A 27,318-nucleotide genomic window follows, 5' to 3' on the forward strand; every position below is an offset into this window, starting at 1 on the left:
CAATCGCTTCTCGGCCTTTTGGCTAAGATCAAGTGTAAACGATACTGCAAGCACACTGGGAATAGAAGGGTGATTTCCCAAGCTACACAAGGAATGGTCTGGTGCTTAAGATGAAACAGAAAATTCTGATCACATTTAATAAGAGTTGTCCACAGTCAGCAATGGTGATCTTCTTGCTGGTCTTGCCATTCTTGGAACCACAACGCTCCATGGCTTCCACAATGTTCATGCCTTCTTTCACCTGACCGAAGACCACGTGCTTGCCATCCAACCATTCAGTCTTAGCGGTGCAGATAAAAAACTGGGAACCGTTCGTATTGGGTCCAGCATTTGCCATAGACAGGATGCCAGGACCTATGTGCTTCAGGATGAAGTTTTCATCTTCAAATTTCTCTCCATAGATGGACTTGCCACCAGTGCCATTATGGCGTGTGAAGTCACCACCCTGGCACATAAACCCTGGAATGATTCTGTGGAAGCAGGAAACTTTGTAACCAAAACCTTTCTCCCCAGTGCTCAGAGCACAGAAGTTTTCTGCTGTCTTTGGAACTTTGTCTGCAAACAGCTCGAAAGAAACGCGGCCGAGGGGCTCGCCGTCGGCGGCTATGTCGAAAAACACAGTAGGGTTAAGCATGGCTGGGCACAGCAGGACCAGACAAGACTACAGGTTCAGGCGGCGGCATCTGCAAAGCCCTCATCTCACTTCTTATAGTCCTCCTCCAGTCTTGTCCCTGGCCCCTCGACTCTTACCGCCTCCTCCAACCCACCATTTTTCGACCCATTATTTTCTGATCCGCCATCTTCTCCTCCATTCTTCTTCTTTGCCAGCTTCCTTCCTGTTGCCACCATCTTCTACGCTATTTCCCTTCTCCCCTCTGCCGCCATCTTCTCGATCACTCACGCATTCATGCTCATCCTTTCCCTGCTCAAAAGCCTCTTCCATATATCTGAAATTTCCACCTTCAGACCCTGCCCACTTCTCCTTCTCCATGAGGGCCAGGAGCTGAGGGACTCATTAGAGTACATACCCCTTTTTTTCTTTCTGACCTTCTGGTTCTCAAAAAATGTCTGACTCATACACTTATGTTAAAGAGTTCAGATATCTCACTCAGTCTTATGATCTTACCTAGGAGGAAATTTATATTATTCTTACAACTACTCCATCCCCTGAAGACAGGGAGAGGGTTGGGGCAATGGCCCAGTAGAGAGGCAATGACATTCATGCCCAGAACCAGAATAAACCAGTAGGCACCGATACAGTTCCCTGAGACCCTAACTGGAATGATCAACCTGGTCATGGGAACCACACTCTCCTAGATGGCTTGGTTATATGTCCAAAAGATGGCAAATAAAGCAGTCAATTATAACAAAATTAGAGAAATCCTTCAAGCCCCCAAAGAAAATCCTGCCCAATTTTTATCCTGCCTCTTGAAGGTTTTCCATAAGTTCACCAGGGTTGACCCCTCAACACCTGCTGGCACCACTTTACTTCACTCACATTTTATCTCCCAATCAGCTCCTGACATTAAGAAAAAGCTTAAAAAACTAAGAAGGTCCTCAAATTCCACAATAAGACCTTCTAAGTGCAGCCTTTGAAGTTTTCAATAATATGGAGGAACAAGAAAAATTAGACAAATGAGAAAGAGACAAAACTAAATAACAGATGCTAGCTGATGTCATTCAGGATGAAATGAGTAAATCCAAACCAATAAACAATGGCCCACATATGGGTAAGCCACCCGGACTCTAATTCAAATGTTCCCAGATGGGACATTGGCCATATGAATGCCCTAATCCTCATCCCCTGCAAAAGCTATGCCCACACTTCAAACAAGGAGGACACTGGGGTATTGACTGACCTTTGTGCCAGAGGGTGGGAAGGATACTCTCTTCCAAAACACCACCGGAGCAACCAGATCAAGATGCCTCCTTGTCAGGGCTTCTAGGTTTGGCCATAGAGGATTGACGGCCCCCATGGAGAGCACCCCATCACGAGCCCAGGGCAATGATCTCAGGTAAGCCTATTTGTTTTCATTTTGGACTTGGAGGCCACTTATCCAACACTACCTGAATATTCAGGACAGACTTCCCTAGCCCCACCACTATTGTAGGAGTCTCAGGTATAGTCTCACAAACCCTCATTACCTGGCCACTCTTATGTAGTCTTTATAATGTACAATTCTGACACCAGTTTCTAGTCATTCCACAATGCCCTGTCCCCTTACTGGGCAGCGATATTCTTTTTTTGTTTGTTTGCTTTGTTTTAATCATTTTATTTGGGGTTCTTACAGCTCTCATCACAATCCATACAAACATCCATTGTGTCAAGCACATTTGTACATATGAGCACTGCATTTTTTTTAACATTTTATTAGGGGGTCATACAACTCTTATCACAATCCATACATATACATACATCAACTGTATAAAGCACATCTGTACATTCTTTGCCCTAATCATTTTCAATGCATTTGCTCTCCACCCAAGCCCTTTGCATCAGGTCCTCTTTTTTTTCCCCTCCCTCCCAACTCCCCCCTCCCTCATGAGCCCGTGATAATTTATAGATTGTTATTTTGTCATATCTTGCCCTATCCAGAGTCTCCCTTCCCTCCCTTCTCTGCCGTCCATCTCCCAGGGAGGAGGTCACATGTGGATCCTTGTAATCAGTTCCCCCTTTCTAACCCACTCACCCTCTACTCTCCCAGTATCGCCCCTCACATCCCTGGTCCTGAAGGTATCATCCACCCTGGATTTCCTGTGCCTCCAGCTCCCATATGCACCAGTGTACAACCTCAGGCAGAGATATTCTTACTAAATTCAAAACAGTAGTACCATATATACTCGTGTATAAGCCAAGTTTTTCAGCACATTTTTAATGCAGTTTTTGTGGCAAAATTAGGTGCCTCAGCTGATATTCGTGTGGTTTATACTCAAGTATATATGGTAACTTTTTATTTATTGGTGCCTCTCAAGCTCCAAACTTGTTACTTCTCTTACAAGCCGCACCAAACACTCTCCTTGCCTCCATCTCCCCTGAAGCCAAAAATATCTACTTATAATTGTAAATTAGACTACTATTTTACTATTTGACTATGGTCTCTTGTGCTTACATTAGTAGGCGGACAACAGACACCCCTCTGCCCCCGTGACTGTCATGGGCCTCCCGCACTCCTGGATGTCTGGCACAACATCATATTTTAAATATCATGGAGTCTTTCCTGGTAACTATGTAAAACCCTTGCATTTCCATAAGTGCTGGGGAGGCAGTAGTGAGTTTTGGATGGGCAGAAGAATAAAATTTTCAGTAGGAACAAACCAATCAGGTGTCCTACAATTCTTGGCCATCATATTTTTTGGTTCTATGAACAATCAGTATGGAACAAGATGTCGGTATGGCAAATATGGAACCAAAAGAGCTTAGGGGAAGGCCTAACACAGAACCAAACCATTAAACAAATAGCACAAACTGGCATCAAAAGACTTGAGCCAGCCAAAACCCCAGCTCCCTACAAACCAATAAATTTAGTCATACTCAGACAAATAGCACAACAAGCTTTCAGACATTGATTTCATCTCTTCTTAACACCACCCACCAACTTCTTAAACAAAATCATGTTCACCACATTGTTGCTTATACCTCTCCCTCCAACATGTCCAATTCCATTTTTAATGGAACCAAGACAATCAAAACACCCTCTACCATCAGACCAATAGCCATCAAAGTACTTCTCTTTTCCAATCAAGACACTGTCTGCCTCCTGGCCCCTAAAGGATTGCAACCTATAGGAAATGTCTCTACCATGTCTTGTAGTCAGCCCATTCTTTGGCCAAATACTGAGGCTCAATGCTCCTCACCTGGAATATTTTTCCTATGTGACACATTTTTCCACACATGTCTATGGGCTAACTGGACAGCACTATGCATCCAAATCTTTCCTACGCTAGACCAGTCATTCTCAACCTATCTAATGCCGCGACCCTCATGTTGTGGTGACTCCCCAACCATAAAATTATTTTCGTTGCTACTTCATAACGGTAATTTTGCTACTATTATGTATCACGTAACCCCTATGAAAGGATCATTTGACCCCCAAAGAGGTCACAGTCCACAGGTTGAGAACCGCTGCTCTAGACATAACTTTCTTAAATGAATAAGACATGGAAAACACCATACAAAAATACAAATCTGAATCTCCTCCCCAAAATTCCTAGAGATGCAAAATAGCAGTGGTAGCGTCTATCCTTATTAGAACTAGCATAAGGTCAGCTCTGGGAACTGGAGTTGGAGCCATTGGACTTGCTACTCATTTTCACTACAAACTATCAAGAGACTTTAGCGTTGATATGGAAAAAATAGGAGACACTCCTTTAATACTACAAACACAAATTAATTCCCTAGAAAGTGTTACACTACACAATAGATGGGCTCCTTCCCGACACAATCACTGAAGACAGAGCAGGTGCATAAGCAAATGTGGTGAAGAAAGCTGATGGTGCCCAGCTATCAAAAGAGATAGCATCTGGGGTCTTAAAGGCTTAAAGGTAAAAAAGAGCCCATCTAGCTCAGAAGCAACAAAAACCACATGGAAGAAGCACACCAGCCTGCATGATCACGAACTGCCAAAGGGATCAGTTATCAGGCATCAAAGATGCATATCATTATGTGCTCACCTCCCCGATACAATCACACCAGCCTGTCTGATCACAAGGTGTTGAAGGAATCAGATATCAGGCGTCATCAGAACAACAACAAAAAACTCATATCATTGTGAATGAGGGGGAGTGTGGAGACCCAAAACCCATCTGTAGGCAACTAGACATCCCTTATGGAAGGTTCATAGGAAAGAGACGAGCAAGTCAGGGTGCAGTGTAGCAACAATGAAACATAGAACTTTCCTCTAGTTCCTAAATGCTCCCCCCACCCCACTATCACGATCCCAATTCTACCTTACAAATCTGGCTAGACCAGAGGATGTACACTGGTACAGATAGGAACTGGAAACACAGGGAAACCAGGACGGATGATCCCTTCAGGACTGGTGGTGTGAGTGGCAATACTGGGAGGGTAGAAAGAAGAGGGGGGGGTGGAAAGGGGCAACCAATCACAAGGATCTACATATAACCTCCTCCCTGGAGGCTGAACAATAGAAAAGTGGGTGAAGGGAGACGTTGGACAGGGTAAGATATGACAAAATAATAATTTATAAATTATCAAGGGTTCAAGAGGGAGGGGAAGCAAGAAAGGATGGGGGAAATGAGGAGCTGAGCCAGGGGCTTAAGTGGAGAGCAAATGTTTTGAGAATGATGATGGCAATGAATGTACAAATATGCTTTACACAAATGATGTGTGTACAGATTGTGATAAGAGTTGTATGAGCCCCTAATAAAATGATTTTTTTTAAAAAACTGCACTTCAGTGAGTAGTGCAACTCAAAAAAAAAAAAATAGGTGATCCCTGGATTTGCTCACTATGCAAAAGGGGAAACTCATTTTCCAGGAGAGGAATGTTCTTACTTTGTTAAACAATCAGGCATAGTTACACAAAAAGTAAAAGAACTAATTCAACACCAACTAAAGGGACATAGGACCCACATGGGAAAACATCTTTGGCTCTTGAAAATCTTGGGTCATCGCTCCTGCCACTCCTGGGACCTCTCAGTTTAACATGTATAACTCTATGCTCAAGCTTTGTCTATTCTGCTGTTTTCTTTTTTTTTTTTACAGGAACACATGTATCATACCTTCACCAATCAAACCTACACAGAACTGTACATGGCTGTGTTCCATCAACCCCTAAAGCACTCACCTGATCCTGCCGAGAAAGAACAACTACAAGTCTTTTGCCACCCCTGTCCAGCAGGAAGCAGCAGCAGATGAGAACTTCAGCCCTATTCCGATGACCAAAAAGCAGGAATAATAGGTCTTGCTGAATGTAAGATGGTGGCTGGCCAATTCAAGCAGCTCATGCCCACGCTTCCTGCTCATGCCTTAGACCCTCTCCACCCCCACACCATCCCATGCCCACCAAAAGCCAAGTCACCCCAGTGTCATCCAAACTTGCCAATCAGGAGGCTACACAGTTGTCTCCCACACTTTACCACCAGTCTCCACCCCCAAGAGTGTACCAGTCCACACCTCCGTTGTGTCGGTGCTACTAGCCATTGTGGAGTAACCCAGTAGTCTTCAATTCATAATAAAGCCTGTTACTTATACCTGTGTTTCGGCTGATTGTCTATATCAAATAGATGGCCTTGAGCCTGAATTTGAAGAACATCTCAAGAACAGATTTGCTGCCCTCAACACTAATGACATAAGATCTGATGAGACATAGGAGGACATCAAGAACATCATTAGACGGGAAGGTGCAATGTGGGCGTGAATGAGGGGCCACGTGCTTCCACACCTTGCAGCTTTAAAAGGAAGAAACCCATGGCTATGGAGCCTCATAGCATTGTTCTGAGAACGTGGTGAGATGTTACCAACTCTCAAAGTCAGTGGCAGCACACACTGAAAAAAAAAACAGTGCTGCTCACACTCACAGCTGACTGAATCTTCCCTGAAAATTTCCAAAAGTTACAGAAAGTGAACACTTCTCAGGCTACGGATTTGTCACACATAAGTCCAGTCCAGTCTAGGGAGTTAGAAACCCAGGACTACTGCCTTGCGCATTTATACATCACAAGGAAGGAGTTCAACTTCTGATTGATGTGTGAACCAAATTAATTCACCTGACTCCAAACTTCCTAGTGGCCCTGCTTCTTGTATTAGAAAGGGCATTGATTAGACTTCAAGAACCTTGATGTACAAAATGGACTCACTGATGGTTGAGGACATGACTGTGGATTTTACAGCAGAGGAATTGGCTCATTGTTGGATGTTTCTCTGAAGCAACTCTACAGAGATGTGATGGTGGAGACCTTCACAAACCTACCTTTACTAGAAGTAGTTTTTCTTCTCCAATGATAATGATTAAGAAAATCTACCCAATGAAAATGTAATGGTAAGATATTTGGAAAATGTTCCACGTGCCTTCATATTACAAAAACAAACAAAAAATTGCAGTTTCATGGCCATATAAAGCAGTATAACAATCAGAACCCACTTTTCAGAAAATATTTTCAGGTAACATCCTGGGGATGATATGAGGACAATACTATTGAAGAAAATCTCCAGTCAAATTTCAATTCTACCTCCATTAAAAAGACTAGGATACTTATATCCTATGGAATGTATGGAAAATCATTAAAGGGTCTTCCTTCACTAAAACATAACAAAGGATTTCATGCTCAATGAAATGCTGAACAACTTGGGAAATGTGAAAAAAAAAACACCAATATGTACACTTCCGTGGAATTTCTAACAGGAAACAAATGCTATGAATACAGACTGTGGTAAAATCTTTAGAGATCCTTCAACACTGGCAGATGATATGGGAATCTCCAATGGAACGAAGTCTTAAGAATGTAAGCATTATGACTCTATGGAATGTGGCAAAACTTTGATCAGATCCTCACATCTCACTATACACATGAGAACTCACAAGAGAAAGAGGCCTTCTGGATGTAATGAATGTGAGAGAACATTTACTCAATTCTCACACCTCAACCAACATATGAGAATTCACAGTGAAGAGAGACATTATGAATGTGAGGAACGTGGAAAAGTCCCTACTCGTCCCTCACACCTCACGGATCATATGAGAATCCACAGTGGAGTAAGGTCTTATGAATGTAAGGAATATGACAGTATGATTACTAAATCCTCACATCTCAATCAACATATAAGAATTCACAATGCAGAGAAACTCTATGAATGTGGAAAGCATTTACTCATCCCTCACACCTCACGGATCATATGAGAAGTCACAGGGGAGAGAGACCTTATGAATGTAGGGAATGTGAGAGAACTTTCACTCCTAAAGTGACGAGAATTCACAGTGGAGAGAGGCCTTATGTAATGTAAGGAATATGGAAGAGCTTTTAATCACGCCCCACACCTCAATCAATATATGAGAATTCACAGTGGAGAGAGGATTTATGTACACAAGGAATGTATGAATTAATTTAGTCATTCCTCACACCTCAGTAAACACATAAGAACTCATTGTGGAGGGAAGATTTATGAATGCAAGAAAGAAACTGGGTGACAGGTTTAGTAACTTTTCAAACTTCACTGTGCTATGCAACTGCGATAGTTTATTGTGCCAGCCTGGCCGATAAACACAAGTAGGATTAACTGAAGGGCAGAGGGATAAATGGCTCAGTGAGCCTCGCCTTGCTTGTTCTGTGTCTCAGTTTAAAGGGGTACACTACCTGTGGGATGCCTAGCCTGTGGACTGTGTTGCTGTAAGTTGAGGTCCCTTTAAGCCCACACGATTGGAATGTTTGTCTCTGGAGCTGGGGACCAACAGTTGATGACATTTGGGGACCTGCCTTGCTGTTTGCTGCCTGGATATATATAGCCCAGCTCTCCCTACAGAAGGGGACTGGCAACTGGCGGCTCTCAAGCCTTAAAGGACTGCTAGTGTCTCACTGCTTTATAATTTAACTGTTAATTTCTTGTATTATCTATCTGTATATAATTTAACGGTTAATTTCTTATATTATATATCTATCTTTATAAATATATTTATATATAATTACTAGCAATCTGGTTTGTCTCTCTAGAGAACCCTGTCCAACACAGCAACCGTTTAGTAGTGTGCTACGTTCTTTAATTTCCACTTGACTTCTGAAATAATGTCAGCTATATACACAACATACATTTTATAAATTGTTTTCTTTTTATTTATGTAGAAATATTATTTTACTACTTCATCAATGTATAGTAAATTTGATGCTTTATCAATGATTTTTTAATTTTTCTTGGAAAAATGCTAATATATTTTAATGACAGTTTACACATGGGTGTAATCATAATATGCATGTGCTATTGAATTTTTCTTTTTCCTTTTAAAAATAATTTTATTGGGGGCTCATACAACTCTTATCACAATCCATACATCCATAGATTGTGTCAAGCACTTTTGTGCATTTGTTTCCCTCATCATTCTCAAAACATTTGTTTTCTACTTCCATGATTTTCTAAGTGTTTAATAGATATTATATTATCAAACAAACAAAAAGAACATCATTAGATAGGAAGAGGTTTCAGAAATGTCCATTTTTAAAAAGCATCCAAATTGATATGAAGGGGGCTGGATATAATGGAGGCCCAAAGTCTACCTGCAAGACAACTGGACATGCCCTCTTAGAAGGGTCTCATAGAATAGAGGGTAAATACAGGGTTTTAAAAAAGCATAAAGACTCCTGGGGGTTGGCACTGATGAACCACATAACTACCCTCTCGTTCTTTAAGATTCCCCTCCTTACTATTAAGGTCGGTATGGGATATGCCTCATTGGTCATGTTACACTTGCGTTTGTTCATTTGTACTTGTCCGCTCAGGACATAGTGGTCAAGACAGATGAGCCCTCAGAGACACTGAAAGTGGTAAGAGTTCTCTGAGGGTACGGGAAGTGGGGTGGTGAGTGTATAGCACTGATGATTGTATAACCCCATCCAATGGGACTAACAACAGAACTGAATGGGATAGGAAGGGATATATTGGAATGAGTAAGATATGTCATTAAAATATTATTTAAAAAAGAACATCATCATTAATGAAAGCAAAAAGTCATTAAAAAGACAAGAAAGGAAGAAAAGTTCAAAGTGGATGTCAGAAAAGACTCTGAAATAGCTATTAATCATAGATTAGATGAGGCAAATGGAATAAATGATGAAGACAAAGAGCTGTTGTTGTTGTGATATGTTTTTTTTGGGGGGGGTTGTTTTGTCATTGGTTTTTGTTGCTGTTGTTTTGTTTCTTTGTTAGTTTTGCTGTTTTGTTTTTGTGCATGTCATTATCTCCAAAGGTCTGTCGAAATAAGATAGGCTTGATAAACAATCTGGAGGAGAAAACAACGGGACCAACACTTCCTGGGGGGCATGGGCGATGGGGGGAAATAAAGTGGTGTTAACAAAGGACAAGGAAACAAGTGATCCAAATTGGTGGGGGGGAGGGTATAGGAGGCCTGGTAGGGAGTGATCAAGGGTAATGTCACCAAAAGGAAATACTTAAACCCAAATGAAGACTGAGCATGATAGTGGGATAAAAGGAAAGTCTAAGGAATTAGAGGAAAGAGCTAGGAGGCAAAGGGCATTTATAGAGGTCTAAATACCGGCATGTACATATGGAAATATATTTATATATGAGGATGGGGAAATAGATCTATGTGCATATATTTATAGGTTTAGAATTAAGGTAGCAGATGGACATTGGGCCTCCGCACAAGTACTCCCTCGAGGCAAGAATACTTTCTTCTATTAAACTGGCATCCCATGATGCTCACCTTCCCAACACGATCGCTGGAGACAAAGCAGGTGCAGAGCAAATGTGGTGAAGAAAGCTGATGGAGCCCGGTTATGAAAAGGTATAGCATCTGGGGTCTTAAAGGCTTGAAAGTGAACAAGCGGCCATCTAGCTCAGAAGCAACAAAGTCCACATGGAAGAAGCACACCAGCCTATGTGATCATTAGGTGCAGAAGGGATCGGGTATCAGGCATCATCAGAACAAAAAATCATTATCATTGTGAATGAGGGGAGTGCAGAGTGGGGACCCAAAGCCCATCTGTAGGCAACTGAACATCCCCTTACAGAAGGGTCCCAAGGAGGAGACGAGCCAGTCAGAGTGCAATGTAGCAACGATGAAACATACAACTTTCCTCTAGTTCCTAAATGCTTCCTCCCCCGACCCCCGAGCCCCACTCCACTATCATAATCCCAATTCTACCTTACAAATATGGGTATACCAGAGGATGTACACTGGTATAGATAGGAATTGGAAACATAGGGAATCCAGGATGAGTGATCCCTTCAGGTCCAGTGGTGAGAGTGGCGATACTGGGAGGTTGAGGGAGGGTAGGTTAAAATGGGGAAACCGATTACAGGGATCTACATATAACCTCCTCACTGGGGGACAGACAACATTAAAGTGAGTGAAGGGAGACGTCGGATACTGTAAGATATGACAAAGTAATAATTTATAAATAAATAAGGGTTCATGAGGGAGGGGAGAGGGGAAGGAGGAGGAAAAATGAGTAGCTGATGGCTGGGGCTTAAGTGGAGAGCAAATTTTTTAAGAACGATGAGGGTAATGAATGTACAAATGTGCTTTGCATAATTGATGTATGTATGGATTGTGATAAGAGTTGTAGGACCTCCCAATAAAATGATAATAAATAAATAAATTGATTTAAAAGACAACTTTTTAAAAAGGCAGAAAGGAGAAACCCACTTGAGTTTTTCCCACAGTGTTGTCACTGTAAGCTGTGACCACCATCACACCAGGTTGTTTTGTTCATTTGATTGTTTTATAAATCATTTTATTGGCGCTCTTACAACTCTTATAACAATCTATACATCAGTTGTATCAAGCACATTTGTACATGTGTTGTCATCATTTTCTAAACATTTTCTTTTGACGTGAGCCCTTGGTATCAGGTTTTTTCCCCTCCCTCCCCCACCTTTCTGCCCTTATGAACACTAGACATATTATAAATTATTATTTTCATATCTTACACCATCTGCTGCCTCCTTTCACCCATGTTTCTGTTGTTCATCCCTCTCAGGGGGTGGGGGAGGATACTTCTATGTTGATCATTGTGATCGGTTCCCCCTTTCTCCTCCCACCTTCCCATTGCCCTTGTGGTACCTCTATTGTCATTATTGGTCCTGAGGGGTTTTTTTTTTAGATTGTTTTATTAGGGGCTCATACAACTCTTATTACAATCCATACATACATCAGTTGTGTAAAGCACATTCATACATTCATTGCCCTGATCATTCTCAAAACATTTGCTCTCCACCTAAGTGCCTGGCATCAGCTCCTCATTTTTCCCCTCCCTTCCCGCTCCCCTCTCCCTCAGGAACCCTTGATAATGTATACATTATTATTTTGTCATATCTTGCCCTGTCCGACGTCTCCCTTCATCCACTTTTCTGTTGTCTGTCTCCCAGGGAGGAGGTCACATGTAGATCCTTGTAATCGGTTCCCCCTTTCCAACCCACCCTCCCTCTACCCTCCCAGTATCGCCATTCACACCACTGGTCCTGAAGGGATCACTCATCCTGGATTCCCTATGTTTCCAATTCCTATCTATACCAGTGTACATCCTCTGGTATAGCCAGATATGTAAGGTAGAATAGGGATAATGATAGTGTGAGAGGAGGAAGCATTTAGGAACTAGATGTATGTTTCATCGTTGCTACATCGCACCTGACTGGCTCACCCTCCTCCTTGATACCCTTCTGTAAGGGGATGCCCAGTGGCCTATAAAAGGGCTTTGGGTCTCCACTCTGCACTCCCCCCTCATTCACTATGATGATTTTTTGTTCTGATGATGCCTGATACCTGATCCCTTCGACGCCTCATGATCGCACAGGCTGTGGTGCTTCTTCAATGTGGGCTTTGTTGCTTCTGAGCTAGATGGCCGCTTGTTTACTTCCAAGCCTTTAAGATCCCAGACACTTTGTCTTCAGCGGTTGTGTTGGGAAGGTAAACATCATAGAATGCCAGTTTAATAGAAGAACGTATTCTTGCATTGAGGGAGTACTTGAGTGGAGGCCCAATGTCCTTCTACTACCTTAATACTAAACCTATAAATATATGCATAGATCTATTTCCCCATCCTCATATATAAATATATTTCCATATGTACATGCAGGTATTTAGACCTCTATAAATGCCCTTTGCCTCCTAGCTCTTTCCTCTATTTCCTTTGACTTTCCTTTTGTCCCACTAGCATGCTCAGCCTTCATTTGGGTTTAAGTATTTCCTCTTGGTGACATTACCCTTGATCCCTCCCTACCAGGCCTTCTATACCCTCCTTACCTCCGATTTGGATCACTTGTTGTTCCCCTTGTTCCTAGGTTTGTTAACATCACTACCTTTGCCCCCACCTCCCCTTCTCTCATGTCTCCCCAGAACTGTCAGTCCCGTTGTTTTCTCCTCCAGATTTCTCCTCCAGCCTATCTTATTTAGACAGGCCTGTAGAGATAATAACATGCACAAAAATAAGACAGAGCACAACCAAGCAACAATATACAACAAAACAATAAAACAATGACAAAAAAAACCAAAACAAAACACGAGAAAGAAAAGCTTGTAGTTATTTGAAGGACTGTTTGGTGGCCTTTAGGAGTGTTTGCCAGTCCAGTCTTTTGGGGGCACCATGCCCTGGCCCCAAAGTCCACCTTCAAAAGAACTGAAAACCCAGAAATAAAAGCATCAGCATACACACAGCTGATCTTTGACAAGGGCCCCAAAAAGATCAAATGGGAAGCAGATGCCCACTTTAACAAGTGGTGCTGGAAAAAAATGGATATCCACATGCAGAAAAATTAAGCAAGACCCTTATCTCACTCCATGCACAAGAATAAACTCAAGGTGGATCACAGACCTTGAAGTTAAACCCCAAACTATTAGGGCCATCAATGAGGGAATTGGGACCAACTTGAGAACTTTGGCTCAGGGAATACACAGGCTATCAGAAATAGGGAAGGACACAAACACAGAGGAGGCACAAATTGACAAATGGGATATACTGAAGATAAAACACTTGTGTACATCTAAAGAATTCACCAAGAGAGTAATAAGAGAGTCCACAGACTGGGAAAACATCTTTAGCAATGACACATCAGACAAAGGCCTTATTACTAAAATCTACAATACTCTGCTAGCTTCCAAAAAGAAAAAAACCAATAGCCCACTTGAAAGGTGGGCAAAGGACTTGAACAGAAGTTTCACAGGCGCAGAAATCCGAATGGCCAACAAACATATGAGAAAATGTTCCCGATCTTTAGCCATAAGAGAAATGCAAATTAAAACAACAATGAGGTACCACCTGACACCCTCAAAGGTAGCCCAATTCAAAAAATCAGAAAGCAACAAGTGTTGGAGGGGCTGTGGGGAGACAGGAACTCTCATCCACTGCTGGTGGGACTGTAAGTACGTACAGCCACTATGGAAATCAATCTGGCATATACCCAGAAGAGGCAAGAAACAAACCAAGACCAGACATCTGTGCTCCAATGTTCATTGCGGCACAGTTCACAATTGCAAGGAGTTGGAAGCAACACAAATTTCCATCAACTGACGATTGGATTAAAAAACTGTGGTATATACATACAATGGAGTACTACGCATCACTAAAAAGCAGTGATGAACGTATGAGGCACATAGCGGCATGGGAAGAACTGGAGGAAATCGTGCTAAGCGAGGTAAGTCAGGCACAAAAGGACAAGTACAACATGAGCCCGCTGAGGGAAGAATTAAAAAAATTTTTTTAAAAAGCAAAAGTGGCATAGGGAAAAAAGCTACTGTATACAAACATTTTAGGGGTGAAGACTGTGTAGTATGGAAGAGACCAGACCCAAACCAGGGATGTACATGGTAGACAACGGTGGAGGAGGTGGGGAAAGGAAAACAAAAGGATGAATACAAGGAAGAAAAGGGTAGTGGGGTCATGGGGCATTAATCCACCCAAGGGGAGGGTATTGTTTATATCTCCACAGGGAAAGTGGGACCAGACTTCAACCCAGTGTTGCAAGGTGTGAATGCAATATCCCAGCGTGGAGTAGGGAACCAGTGGAGAGGTCTGGGAGGCTGGCCCCAGCACCATAAATTAAGTGGATTCCTACCCTTCCCCCGAAAAGAATTTGTTCCAAAGGACGACATTGACTTAGCAGCTCCGGGAGATGAACATATCTGATCAGAGCACACGGGAGAAGATGAAGGGGCAAGAGGAGAGAGTGGAGCACAGCCTGGCCCACCAGGCCGTGATGATGATGTTCCTGAGTAGAGCAGCCAGTCCACAGAGAGAACAACATGGCTGGCCCCACTATGAGACATGATGCCCCTCAGTGACTAAGGGCGATACAGGGGACAGCACCGGAGACACAGTGTGGGAATTGCATGACCTGATCCCACCACACCGAGGCAAATCACTGGGGGAGTGCAGCGGAACAGCAAGGGAATGGAGTGGCAAGGTCCCCAGGGAATGCTTAAAGTGGACTTTGGGGCCAGGGCGTGGTGCCCCAAAAGACTGGACTGGAAAACGCTCCTAAGGGCCAGCAAACGATCCCTGAACTAACTACAAGCTTTTCTCTTGTGAACTGTTTTGTTCTGTTCTTTGTCAGTGGTTTGTTTTTGTTGTTTTGTTGCCTGGTTGTATACTGTTGCTTTGTTTTCCTCTGTCTTGTTTTCGTGCATCTTAGTGTCTCCACAGGTCTGTCTGAATAGGACAGGCTGGATGAACTATCCGGAGGAAAAACAACGGGACCTACAGTTCCGGGGGGAATTGGGGTGGGGGGGTAAAGGGGGTAAGGAAATGGTGTTAACAAACCCAGGGACAAGGGAAAAAGATGGGACCCCAAATGGTAGAGAAGGGGGAGTGGCAGGCCTGGTGGGAAACGATCAAGGGTAAGGTTGCTTAGAGAAGAGGTATACTCTAGCCCAGGTGGCGACGAAGCATGGTAGTAGGGCAGGAGGAAAGTCAAGGGAGATGGAGGAAAGAGCTAGGAGTCAAAGGACATTCTTGGAGGTCTAGATAAATACATGTACATGCAAATATATATAGGAGGATGGGGAAATAGATCTATGTGTCTATATTTATAGGTCAAGTATTAAGGTGGCGGAAGGACCTTGGGCCTCTACTCAAACACTTCCTCAATGCATGAATACCTTCTTTTATTAAATTGGAACTCTATGATGCTCACTCTCCCAACACAACGGCAGGAGCCAAAGTGGGTGAACAAGTAAATGTGGTGAAGAAAGCTGATGGTGCCCGGCTATCAAAAGAGATAGTGACTGGGGTCCTAAAGGCTTGAAGATAAACAAGCAGCCATCTAGCTCAGAAGCAACAAAGTCCACATGGAAGAACACACCAGCCTGTGTGATCACGTGGTTCTGAAGGGATCAGTTACCAGGCATCAAAGAACAAAAAATCATATCATTGACTGCACACCTCCATGATAGGATCGCTGAAGACAAATGGGTGCATAAGCAAATGTGGTGAAGAAAGCTGATGGTGCCCGGCTATCAAAAGAGATAGTGTCTGGGGTCTTAAAGGCTTGAAGGTGAACAAGCGGCCATCTAGCTCAGAAGCAAAAAAGCCCACATGGAAGAAGCACACCAGCCAGTGCGATCACGAGGTGCCAAGGGACCAGGTATAAGGCATCATGCAAAAAAAAAAGATATAAGTGTGTGTATGTATGTGTATATATATATCATATTAAATGAAGGGGGAAGTGCAGAGTGGAGACCCAAGGCCCAAGTGTCGGCCAATGGAGAGCCCCTCATAGAGGGGTTTAGGAGAGGAGATGGGTTAATTAGGGTGTGAGGTAGTATCGATGAAGAACACAGCTTTCCCCCAGATCCTGGATGCTTCCTCCCCCCAACTACCATGATCCGAATTCTACCTTGCAGGGCTGGATAGGACAGAGGCTGTACACTGGTACATATGAGGGTTGGAGGTACAGGGAATCCAGGGTGGATGATACCTTCAGGACCAAGGGTGTGAGGGACGATGCTGGGAGAGTGGAGGGTGAGTGGGTTGGAAAGGGGGAACTGATTACAAGGATCCACATGTGATCTCTTCCCTGGGAGAGGGACAGCAGAGAAGGGGGGAAGGGAGACTCCGGATAGGGCAAGATATGACAAAATAACGATGTATAAATTACCAAGGGCACATGGGGGGGAAGGGGAGGGAGGGGGGAAAAAAAAGAGGACCTGATGCAAGGGGCTTAAGTGGAGAGCAAATGCCTTGAGAATGATTGGGGCAGGGAATGTATGGATGTGCTTTATACAATTGATGTATGTATATGTATGGATGGTGATAAGAGTTGTATGAGTCCCTAATAAAATGTAAAAAAAGAAAAGAGGAGAAAAAAATGATTAGGGCAAAGACTGTACAGATGTGCTTTATACAATTGATGTATGTATATGTATGAACTGTGATAAGAATTGTATGAGCCCCAATAAATTGTTTAAAAAAAAAGAAAGGGGGAACCAATCACGATGATCAAGGTACAACTCCCCCACCCCACCAGGCAACAAACAACAGAAACATGGGTGAAGGGAGAAAGCCGATGGTGTAAAATATGAAAATAAAAATAACTGATAAATTATCAAGGGTTCACAAGGGTGGGAGGGTGGAGAAGGGAAGGGGAAAAAGAGGAGCTGATACCACGGGCTCAAGTAGAAAGAAAATGCTTTGGAAATGATGATGGCAACATATGTACAAATGTGCTTGACACAACTGATGTATGGATTGTTATACGAGCCCCCAATAAAATGATTTATTAAAATAAAAAATAATAAAAATTTTTAAAAAGTCCACCTTCAGCATTCTCTTGGGACCTTACCACTCCATTCCCTTGCTGTTCTGTTGCACCCCTTAGTGCTTTGCCTCAGTATGGCAAGATCAGATCAGGCACAATTCCCACACTGTGTCTCTGGTGTTGTCCCCTGTAGGAGTCAGTGAGGGATGTCATGTCTCATAGTGGGGTTAGCCATGTGGTCCTCTTTGTGGACTGGCTGCTTTACTGAGGAACATCATCCTCAAGGCCTGGTGGGCCAGGGTGTGCTCCACTCTTCTTCCTCCCCCTTCATCTGCTCCCGTGTGCTCTGATCAGATATGTCCCTCTCCCAGAGCTACAGATTCAATGCCGTCCTTTGAAATAAATTCTTCTGGGGGGAGGGGCAGGTGTTCACATAGTCGTTGGGATTGGGGCCGGCCTCTCAGACCTCTCCACTGGTTCCCTACTCCATGCTGGCATGTTGCATTCACATCTTGGTGCACTGGGTTGAAGTTTGGTCCCTCTTTTCCTGTGGAGGTCCTGAGGGGTTTATCTGTCCTGGATTATGAATCTTGAGAGCAGGATTTAAGAGGTAGAATTGGAGTCTTGATAGTGGGGATGGGTTCTAGGGGGAACCATTCAGGACCTAGAAGAATGCTGTGTGTTTCGTTGGTGCTATACACACCCTGGCTGACTCGTCCCTTCCCTGTGACCCCTCTGTGAGGGGATGGCCAATTGTCTAGAGATGGGCTTTGTTTAGGTCTCCACTCCGAACTCCCTCATTCGCATCAATATATTTGCTTGTGTTGGGTCTTCTGATGCCTGATATCTGATCCCTGTCGACACCGCATGATCACACAGGCTGGTACCACAACAGTTTCTGCAGCATTTTTCCTGAAACAAAATTTGAGGTTCAAGCAAAACTGCTGTTGCGAAAAAAAATTTTATTGTGACTGGAGAGAACCTTCCAACACGTGACGGTACTGAGTGAACTAAATCAGAGCAAGTAGCTTGATGCTCGCCTTGTGGAGAAAATGCAGACTACGAAAACTCCTCTCTGCCCCGTGAAATCCCAGTTTATTTTGGGTACCCCTCATACATACTCTACTCAACCGCATCACCGTGACATGGGAAACTCTCTCTGGGCTCACTTAAATATCTACTTGAGCATTAAGTAGCCCACTACTCTGGAGGGAAAACAACTGTTGTCCAAAGACTTTTTCATACTTCTGTTTGACTTAATTTCTATACATTTGTTTAGCACGGCTTTTTTTTTAATATTCAATAATTATTTTCAACAATAGGTACCCCAGGACTGAGGAAAAGGGCAAAAAGACAGTAAGCCTTATGAACGCCTGACTTTCATTCTCAAAGCCCTTTCTAGACCACAATGCAGAGAACCACCATTTGTCTGTTTGTCATACTGTGGTTGGTTCTCGTGGTGGTTACGCAATTTCATGAAAACTTGATAAATAAGAATGAAGGGGTGGAGTCTACCTGGTCAATCAAGACAGGCTGGTGATCCCTCTTTGTGGGTGTGGCCTTATGAGGATTCTGGGACTTCCCATCTTCCTCCCTAAGGGCAGAACATACACTCTCTCTCTGCTTGACACTCCTGTTGACAAGCTGTATGCAGCCAGGCTGATGGCAGGCAGAGCCCTGGAGATGCGTCCCACTGCCATAGGACCCATAGGACTTTGCACCCACCAGCCTGTGATCTTCCTGCATTCTGCATCGTTGTGTGTAGCTGTGAGTCTGAGGAGGGATTCATGGACTAATATCAGACTTATGGACTAATCTTCAACTTATGGACTTGATCTGGACTGAGCTGGGATGTTTTATTGATGCATAATTACTTCTTGATATAATGTTCTCTCTTACATATATTTATGAGTGTCTCTGGATTTGTTTCTCTGGTCAACCTGGACTAACACGTTTGTGTGGTGCTGTGCTGCTGGAAGCTAAATCACTAATATTTCAAATGTCAGCAAGGTCACCCAGAGTGAACAGGTTTCAGTGGAGCTTCCAGACGAAGAACAGACAATGAAGAAGAAAATAGCTGCCCACCTTGGAGAAAATAGCCACCAAAAAGCTTATGCATGGCTTGGAAACACTGTTGGATACTGATCGCCTAATGAATGGAAGCAGATAGTACCAGAGAATGGATATCTCAAGTTGGAAGGCACTTGAAATATGACTAAAGAAAAGTTATTTCTCAGAGAGGAGTCAGAAATGGCGACATGAATGGAGTAACGCCTGTGGGACTGGGGCTTTCAGGATCTTCAATTGCTGACAGAGCATAGGTCAAGGTAAGAAGAAAGAGCTATAAAAATATGCAAATGATCAGAACCCAGAGTGTGTGAAGTATGATTCTAGGAAAATTTGGAAGTTGTTAAAAATGAAATGGAAAACACACACACACAAATGATATCCTAGGCATTAGTGAGCTGACGTGGACTGGTATTAGCCATTTTGAATCAGAAAATCATATGACTTACTATGTTAAAAATAACACAATCAAGAGGAATGGCATCACATTCATTGTCCAAAAGGGCATTGCAAAATCCATCTTGGAAAGAGAATGAAGTTCGAACCATGGTAGATCCAAACTCACAGTGACCCCAAGCTGCAAGAGCTGATGAGGGTAATGATGAAGTAGATTAATGATGGAGAAAGAATCATTGTGAAAGACCTGGATGGCAATTTATATGATGGACCAGGGATGCAGAAGCTTTTAGACGCAGAGAACCTCAAGAGCAAGAAGCTGAAGGCTGCTGAAGTCACTCAGTCGGAGATCACTCAGAAGCAGAAACTACAGACTGTCCTGGAGGACAGCAAGAAAACCCTGACACCGTCTCCCGGGCTCATCAAGTGGAATGTGGACTCTGTTCTTGTCTAGAACCTGGTACCCATCTTGCATATGCTCCTTGCTCTAGCCCAGTATTTCTAGACACCAATCTATCTCCCAGACCATGTTTCCATCCAAGTGGTTTTGGTCCAAAATGTAAGGGAATTCTCCAATCTCGGAAAATCCAAGAGGAAATAACTGGTAACACAGAGGCTCTTTCTCGAAGATTATGATATTGATGTCTTTGACACGTTGTTCATCCATGCACCAGACATACTCAACGGTGTGAAAAAGACCCTCATCACTTTCGCCAACAAGCACCTGAATAAACTTCACCTGAAAGTCACAGAATTGGAAACCCAGCCAGTTTGCAGATGGAGTGTACCTACTGATGCAGCTCTGGTGGAGGGCTACTTTGTGCTTCTGTTCAGCTTCTTTCTGACCCCAGACATTTTGAGTAGAAGGTGCTGAATGTCTCTTTTGCCTTTGAGCTCATGCAAGGCAGAGGCTTGGAAAAAAAGAAAACCCCGGCAAGAAGACATCATCTAATGTGACCTGAAGTCCAAGCTGTGGGTGCTGTACAACCTCTTCACCAAATACTGGAATATGTAGGGAAGGACCACCCCAGGCTCCTCTCAGTCCAGAAGTTCTTGTTGCAAGCTGACCAGACTGCTCTCCATAACACCTTCACTTGTATACCACCTTGATATGCTTCTGCCTGTCTCCTGCTCAGTGCTCTCCCACACAGCCAGCTATAACAGTGATACTAGGACTTGGGAGTGACCACTCCTTGGTGCCAGTTCAGTTCATTGTAGTTTTGAGAACCAGTGTCAACAAAAACTAGATTCTATAAGATGAAAATAAAGACAATAAAACAAAAAAGATATCAATCTTGAAGCACAATGCTACCTGTGATAGGATTATACCTATCCACCTTCAAGGAAATCTAATCAATACAACTATTATTCAAACTAATGCACCACCCACAAAGGCTAGTGAAGAAGAAATTGAAGAATTCTACCAATGAATTCAGTCAGAAATTGATCAAGAAACATTGACAATGATTGGTGATTGGGATGCAAAAGTTGGGAATAAAAGGAAGGAACAGTAGTTGAAAAAGACAGACTTGGTGATAGACACGAAATTAGAGGTTAAATGATAAAATTTTGCCATATGAACAACTTGTTCATTCATTGCAAGTATCTTTCTTCAACAACACAAAAGGTGACTATATACATGAAATACACAGAAATGCAGATTGACTTCTTCAGATGGAATACACAGAAATCAAACTGAGAAATGGCATTAGAGAAGGTCAATATCATTGTCAGTTAATACCAGGCTGTGGAACTGACCATCAATTGCTCTTATTAAGTTCAGGTTAAAGCTGAAGAAAATTAAAACAAGTCCACAAAAGCCAAAATACAACCTCGGTTGTTGCATTTTGAGAACATCTCAAGAACAGATTCTATGTAGACCTACATCATGACGGACACCTGACGAACTGTGGGAGAACATCAATACATCATTCATGAAGAAAGCAAAAGGTCATTGAAAAGACAGAAAATCAGGGTGGGGTAAAAAAAAAGAAAAGAAAAGAATCTCCAAGCAGATGTCAGAAAACACTCTGAAATTTGCTCTTAAGGAGAGAGAAGCTATGTCAAATGGAAGAAATGAAGAAGTCAAGACCTGAATAGAAATTTTCAAAAGGCAGCCTGATAAGACAAAGTCAAATACTACAATGAAATGTGCAATGACCCCTAGTATCAGAAAATCAAAAAGCAAGAACACAGTCGGCATATCTGAAACGAAAAGAACTAAAAAAAAAAAAAATTCAAGCCTTGAATTGCAATATTGAAAGATTCTATGGGCAAAATACTGAATGATGCAGGAAGCAGCAAAGATGATGGAAAGAATATATAGTCACTATACCAAAAAGTCAATATTCTACCATTTCAGGAGGTACCATATAAGCAAGAACCAATGATGCTAAAGGAACAAGTTTAAGCTGCATTGAAAACATTAGCAAAAAACAAGACTCCAAAAATTGATACAATACCAAATGAAGTGCTTCAACAAGCTGACGAAGCACTGAAAGCACTTACTCATCTATGCCAAGTGTGAGTTAGGTTTCTTGTCCCAACCTGGCCAATAGGAACATGTGGAGTTAATCAGGTAGCAGTTTGATTCGAGGGCAGAGATAAGTAGCTCTGCAAGGCCCACCCCCACCTCCTCGCTCTTGATCATAGTGAGCTGGGGCGTGCTGCTGCTTTAGCCAGTTCTCTGCCTCAATCTGTGAGTTACGTTACCTGTGGGCCAAGGTGTGGTAGTTATATAATGTCAATTTGAAAGGATTAAGAGTGAAGGGGTAGAGTCTAGCCTGTCAATCAGATCATAGCCAATGAGGCATCTGTATATGCATGGCCTTCTCTTAAGGATTCTGGGGACTCCTGTATTCCTTCTTGAAGGTGGGAGACACACTCTCTCTCTAGGCTCAGTCCCTGGAAGACACTGCTGCTGATAAGACACATGGAGACAGGCTGATGGCAGTCAGAGTCTCAGAGCTGGAGAAGCCATGTGGAGACCCCTGCCAGCTCTGAGATGCTTATATCACCACTGGATCCACAAGACTTTCCACCCACTGGCCTGTAATCATCCAGCATTCAGCATCATTGTATGTGTTACATGAGTCTGAAGAGGACTTTATAGATTGGTATCAGACATATGGGCTAATATCAAACTTATGGACTTGATCTGGACTGGGCTGGGCTGTTTTCTCAATGTTCAATTGCTTTTATATATAAAGCTCTTTCTTATACATATATGAGTCTCCCTGGATTTTTTTTCTCTAGTCTACCCAGACTAACACACAGCCAACCCATGGATCATATCACTAGAGGCTCCTTCGAGACCTGCTTCACCACATTGAGACCTGCTGCTTCGCCATGGCTTGAGTGTGAGGCTGGTGGATCCTGTCAACTTGTATTGCTTGTGTTCAATTCCTTCCAGGCCTGCTTCATTAAGCTCCCTAGCTACTGGCTGTTAGTGACCCATCCTGCTGTTTGCTGCCTATGGACAGACTCTGCTTGCCTTTCCGGAGGGAGGATTCTGCTGTCTGCTTCCTTGACCTTGGATCTGGCAGCACACATGAGTTGAAGAACTTCTAGCATATTAACTGTTTCAAGGAAGTGAGTTGAACTGAACCCTCTGTATTGCTATGAAGACTAATTAGCTGTTATATTCCTTCTCCCTGTATGAACACACACTCATATATATATAATCATAAGTGTCCTCGTTTTGCTTCTCTAGAGAATCCTGCCTAACACACCAAGAAATCTGGAAGACAACTACTAGGCCAACTGATTTTAAGAGATCCATATTTGTACAATTCCAAAGAAAGATGACCCGATAGAATGCTTAAAATATAAAAATAATATCATGGATATTATAAGCAGGTAAAATATTGCTGACGATCATCCGACAAGAGTTGCTGCAGTACAGTGACAGGGAGCTGTTGAGCTTCAGGCAAGTTCGTAAGAGGACATGAAACAAGGGATAGCACTGCTGATGCCCACATGGATCTTGGCTCAAAGAAGAGACTATCAGAAAGATGTTTGCTTGTGCTTTATCAACTATCCCAAGGCATTCAACCATATGGCTCATAACAAACCTTGGGAAGAACGGGAATTCAAAAACATTTCAGTGTGCTCATGTGGAACTTTTGCAAGGATCAAGAGGAAGTCATGAGACTAGAACAAGAGAATATTCTATGGTTTAAAGTCAGGAAAGGTGTACATCAGGGTTGTATCCTCTCACTATAACTTATTCAATCTGTAGGACGAGGAAATCATCAGAGAAGCTGGATTATATGAAGAAGAATGTGGCGTCCAGATTGGAAGGCTCATTAACAATGTGCGATCTGAAGATGACACAATCTTGTTTGCTGAAAAGCGAGGACCTGAAGCACTTGCTGATGAAGATCAAGGATTCTAATTCATTGTAAAGAAGACCACACAACTTGACCAAGAGGTAACATTATGATAAATAAGGTAAAGTTTGAAGTTGTCCAAGATTTTGTCTCACTTTATTCCACAATCAATGCTCACGGAAGCAGCAGTCGCGAGATGAAAAGACACATGGCATTAGGTAAATCTGCTGCACAAGACCTCTTTCGAGCGCTGGAAAGCAAGGATGTTACTTTGAAGACTAGGTGCCTGACCCAAGCCATAGTATTTTCCTTTGTGTCATAAGCACATAAAGGTTAAACAATGAATAAAAATGACTGAATAAGAATCAATGCATTTGAATGGTGGTGCTGGAGAATTATGAAAATATCATGGGCCATAGGACAAACAAATCTGTCTTGAAAGAAGTATATGCAGAGAGTTCTTTAGAGGCAAGGATGGTGAGACTTCATCTTATACAATCTAGACGTGTCAGGAGGGACCAGTCCCTGGAGAAGGACATCGTGCATTATAAAGGGCAGGGTCAGTGAGAAACAGGAAGGCCCTCAACAAGATGGATTGACACAGAGGCTGTAGCAATGGGAGCAGCTGTGAGGATGACACGGGACAGGATAGTGTTTCGTTCTGTCATGCACACGGTCGTGGCTGTGGGTCAGAGCAGAGTGGATGGCACCTTATTACAACACTAACAACTCAAAGAAGAGAATCCAGATAGGAGCATGGCAGTCTCTGAGCTCAAGAGAAAAAGATCAGAGCTCAAGATTGAAGCGGGTGGATTTCATGGGACAAAGAATGAGAGAAAGAAGCTACAGAGAGGGCTTCCGAAATCTTTCTCAAGTTTGTTGTTAAATACGAAACGATGCTTGCAAAAGATAAAATCCCACAAATTTTGTATGTTCAGCCAGGCTAACTAGAGAAACAAAACCAGAAAACAAACCCTCATATATGTGCAGGAAAGAGCTTTATATCAAGGGATAATTATATATTACGCAAACGTCCCACCCCAGTCCAGATCAAGTCCTTAAGCCCGATACTAGCCCACAACTTCCTCTTCAGACTCACGCAGCTGCACACAATGATGCAGAATTCAAGATCACAGGCTGGTGGACGCAGAATCTTGCAGATCCAATGGTGGTGGACGCATCTCCAGGCCTCTGGCTGCCATCAAGTGGCTAGTCCGCAGGAAGGTAATGCAGAGAGATCGAGTGTGGCCCACCTCCAGGGAGCAAGAAGGAAGCTGGCCTTGAAGAGCCACTTATCTCAGCTGCCCTCCAAGCGAGCTGCAACCTGTCAGACTAAGCTCCACCCACATGTTCCTATAGGAACCATGTGGGCACAGAAAACCATCATAGCTCACTCTTTCCCTCCACACCTGAGAAATACTAACTAAAAACTAGAAGCTGGCAGCTAAACCATTTCAGACATTTGATTTTTAATTTTGAAATAGTCTTTATTGACCTCAGAGCATCCAATGGAGCCCACAAATTGTAGAGCTAAACTATATGTAAAGACTACTCTAAACCAAGCCTAATTAAGCTTTAAAATGCCTTGAAAGTACTAAGTTGACCTATAGGTAATTAATGATATGCAGATTTAGCACTTCTTTTAAAGGAAGTCAACAACATCTAGCATTTGACAACATGAAATCCATGATGTCAAAATTACTAGGTAAACTTAAAGGAAAATCTTATCTTAACAAGCATTAAAAAGTAGTCAATAGAAATACATCCAGAAATGGCAGTAGTAGAGAAACACATTATTTTATTAAAAATCATTTTATTGAGGGTTCTTAGAGTTCTTGTAACAATCTATACATCAATTTTATCAAGCACATTTGTACCTGTTGCCATCATTGTTTTCTACACATTTTCTATTGAGCCCTTGGTGTCAGCTCCTCTTTTCCCCCCTCCCCCTCATACTTGTGGCCCCTTGATAAATTATAATTTTCATATCTTACACTGACCGCTGTCTCCCCTGCCCCATGGATTCTGTTGTTCATCCCGAGTGGGGAGGGGGGGTGTGGTTACGTGTCAATCATCCCGATCAGTTCTCCCTTCCACCCCTCCTATTCCCACCTTTCTCTTTCCCTTTCCCTCCTGGTATTCGGGACCCCATGTGTTGTGATCTCTTGTGTCTTATCAGTATCTGTGCACATGCTTCGGTCTAGCCCAAAGTGAAAGGCTGTACTGGGGTCATGATAGTGGGGGGTGAGGAAGCCTCAAGGAACCAGAGTAGCATGGTGATTTACTGCACCGATTGACTCATCCCTTTCCTGTGACCTCTCTGTGAAGGGATGTTCCATTGTCTACAAATGGACTTTGGGTCTCTGCTCTGATGCCCCCTCATTCACGACAATATGGTTTTGTTTGTTTTGGGTCTTCTGATGCCTGTTACCCAGTCCTGGCGACACCTCACGATCACACAGGCTGGTGTGCTTCTTCCATGTGGGTGTGTTGCTTCTCTGCTAGATGGCTGTTTGTTTAATTTCAAGCCTTTAAGACACCAGATGCTATGTCTTTTGATAGCTGGGCACCATCCACTTTCTTCACATTTGCTTATGCACCCATTTTGTTTTTAGCGAATTTGCTGAGAGGGTGAGCATCACAGAATGCCAGGTTGTTAGAACAAAGTGTTCTTGCATTGAGGGAGGGCACGAGCAGAGGCCCGAAGCCCATCCGCAACCTCAGTGTGTTGCCATATAAATATATGTACATAGGCCAATACCTCTATTTTTATGAATTAATGTGTTTATATGTGTACAAACCTATGCTTACACCTCTATCCCTATCTTTGCTTCCTAGATCTTTGCTCTATTTTCTTTCACCTTCCTCCTGCCCCATATCATGCTCACCCTACTTCTGTCTCTTAGTAATTCCTCAGCTAGATTGCTATTGCTCCAGCATCCCAAGGACCTCCATTTCCTTGTTGTTGTTAATTTTAATTCCCTAGTTATTCCCATCTATGGCGATGTTTGCTCACAGCTCCCTTCCTCCACCTCCTTCTCCCCCCAAGTCCCTCTGGGACTATATAGGTACTGTTGCTCTCTTCCTGAGCTTACCATGTCTAGCTTATATAAGGAGGTAACCAACAATGACAGGGACCAAACAA

At 42.9% G+C, this 27,318-nt stretch overlaps 1 long non-coding RNA gene and 2 pseudogenes across 1 annotated transcript in view; 1 reads left to right on the forward strand and 2 right to left on the reverse strand.

Annotated features, from left to right (window-relative positions):
• LOC142432310 (uncharacterized) overlaps positions 1–27,318 on the reverse strand; it is a 62,762-nt gene that overhangs the window by 15,975 nt on the left and 19,469 nt on the right. The gene's annotated exons all lie outside the window — the stretch shown is intronic.
• Positions 68–669, reverse strand: LOC142431537 (peptidyl-prolyl cis-trans isomerase A pseudogene; annotated as a pseudogene).
• Positions 19,924–20,857, forward strand: LOC142432522 (alpha-parvin pseudogene; annotated as a pseudogene).

The sequence above is a fragment of the Tenrec ecaudatus genome, chromosome 18, assembly GCF_050624435.1.
Source record: "Tenrec ecaudatus isolate mTenEca1 chromosome 18, mTenEca1.hap1, whole genome shotgun sequence".
Lineage (NCBI taxonomy): Eukaryota > Metazoa > Chordata > Mammalia > Afrosoricida > Tenrecidae > Tenrec > Tenrec ecaudatus.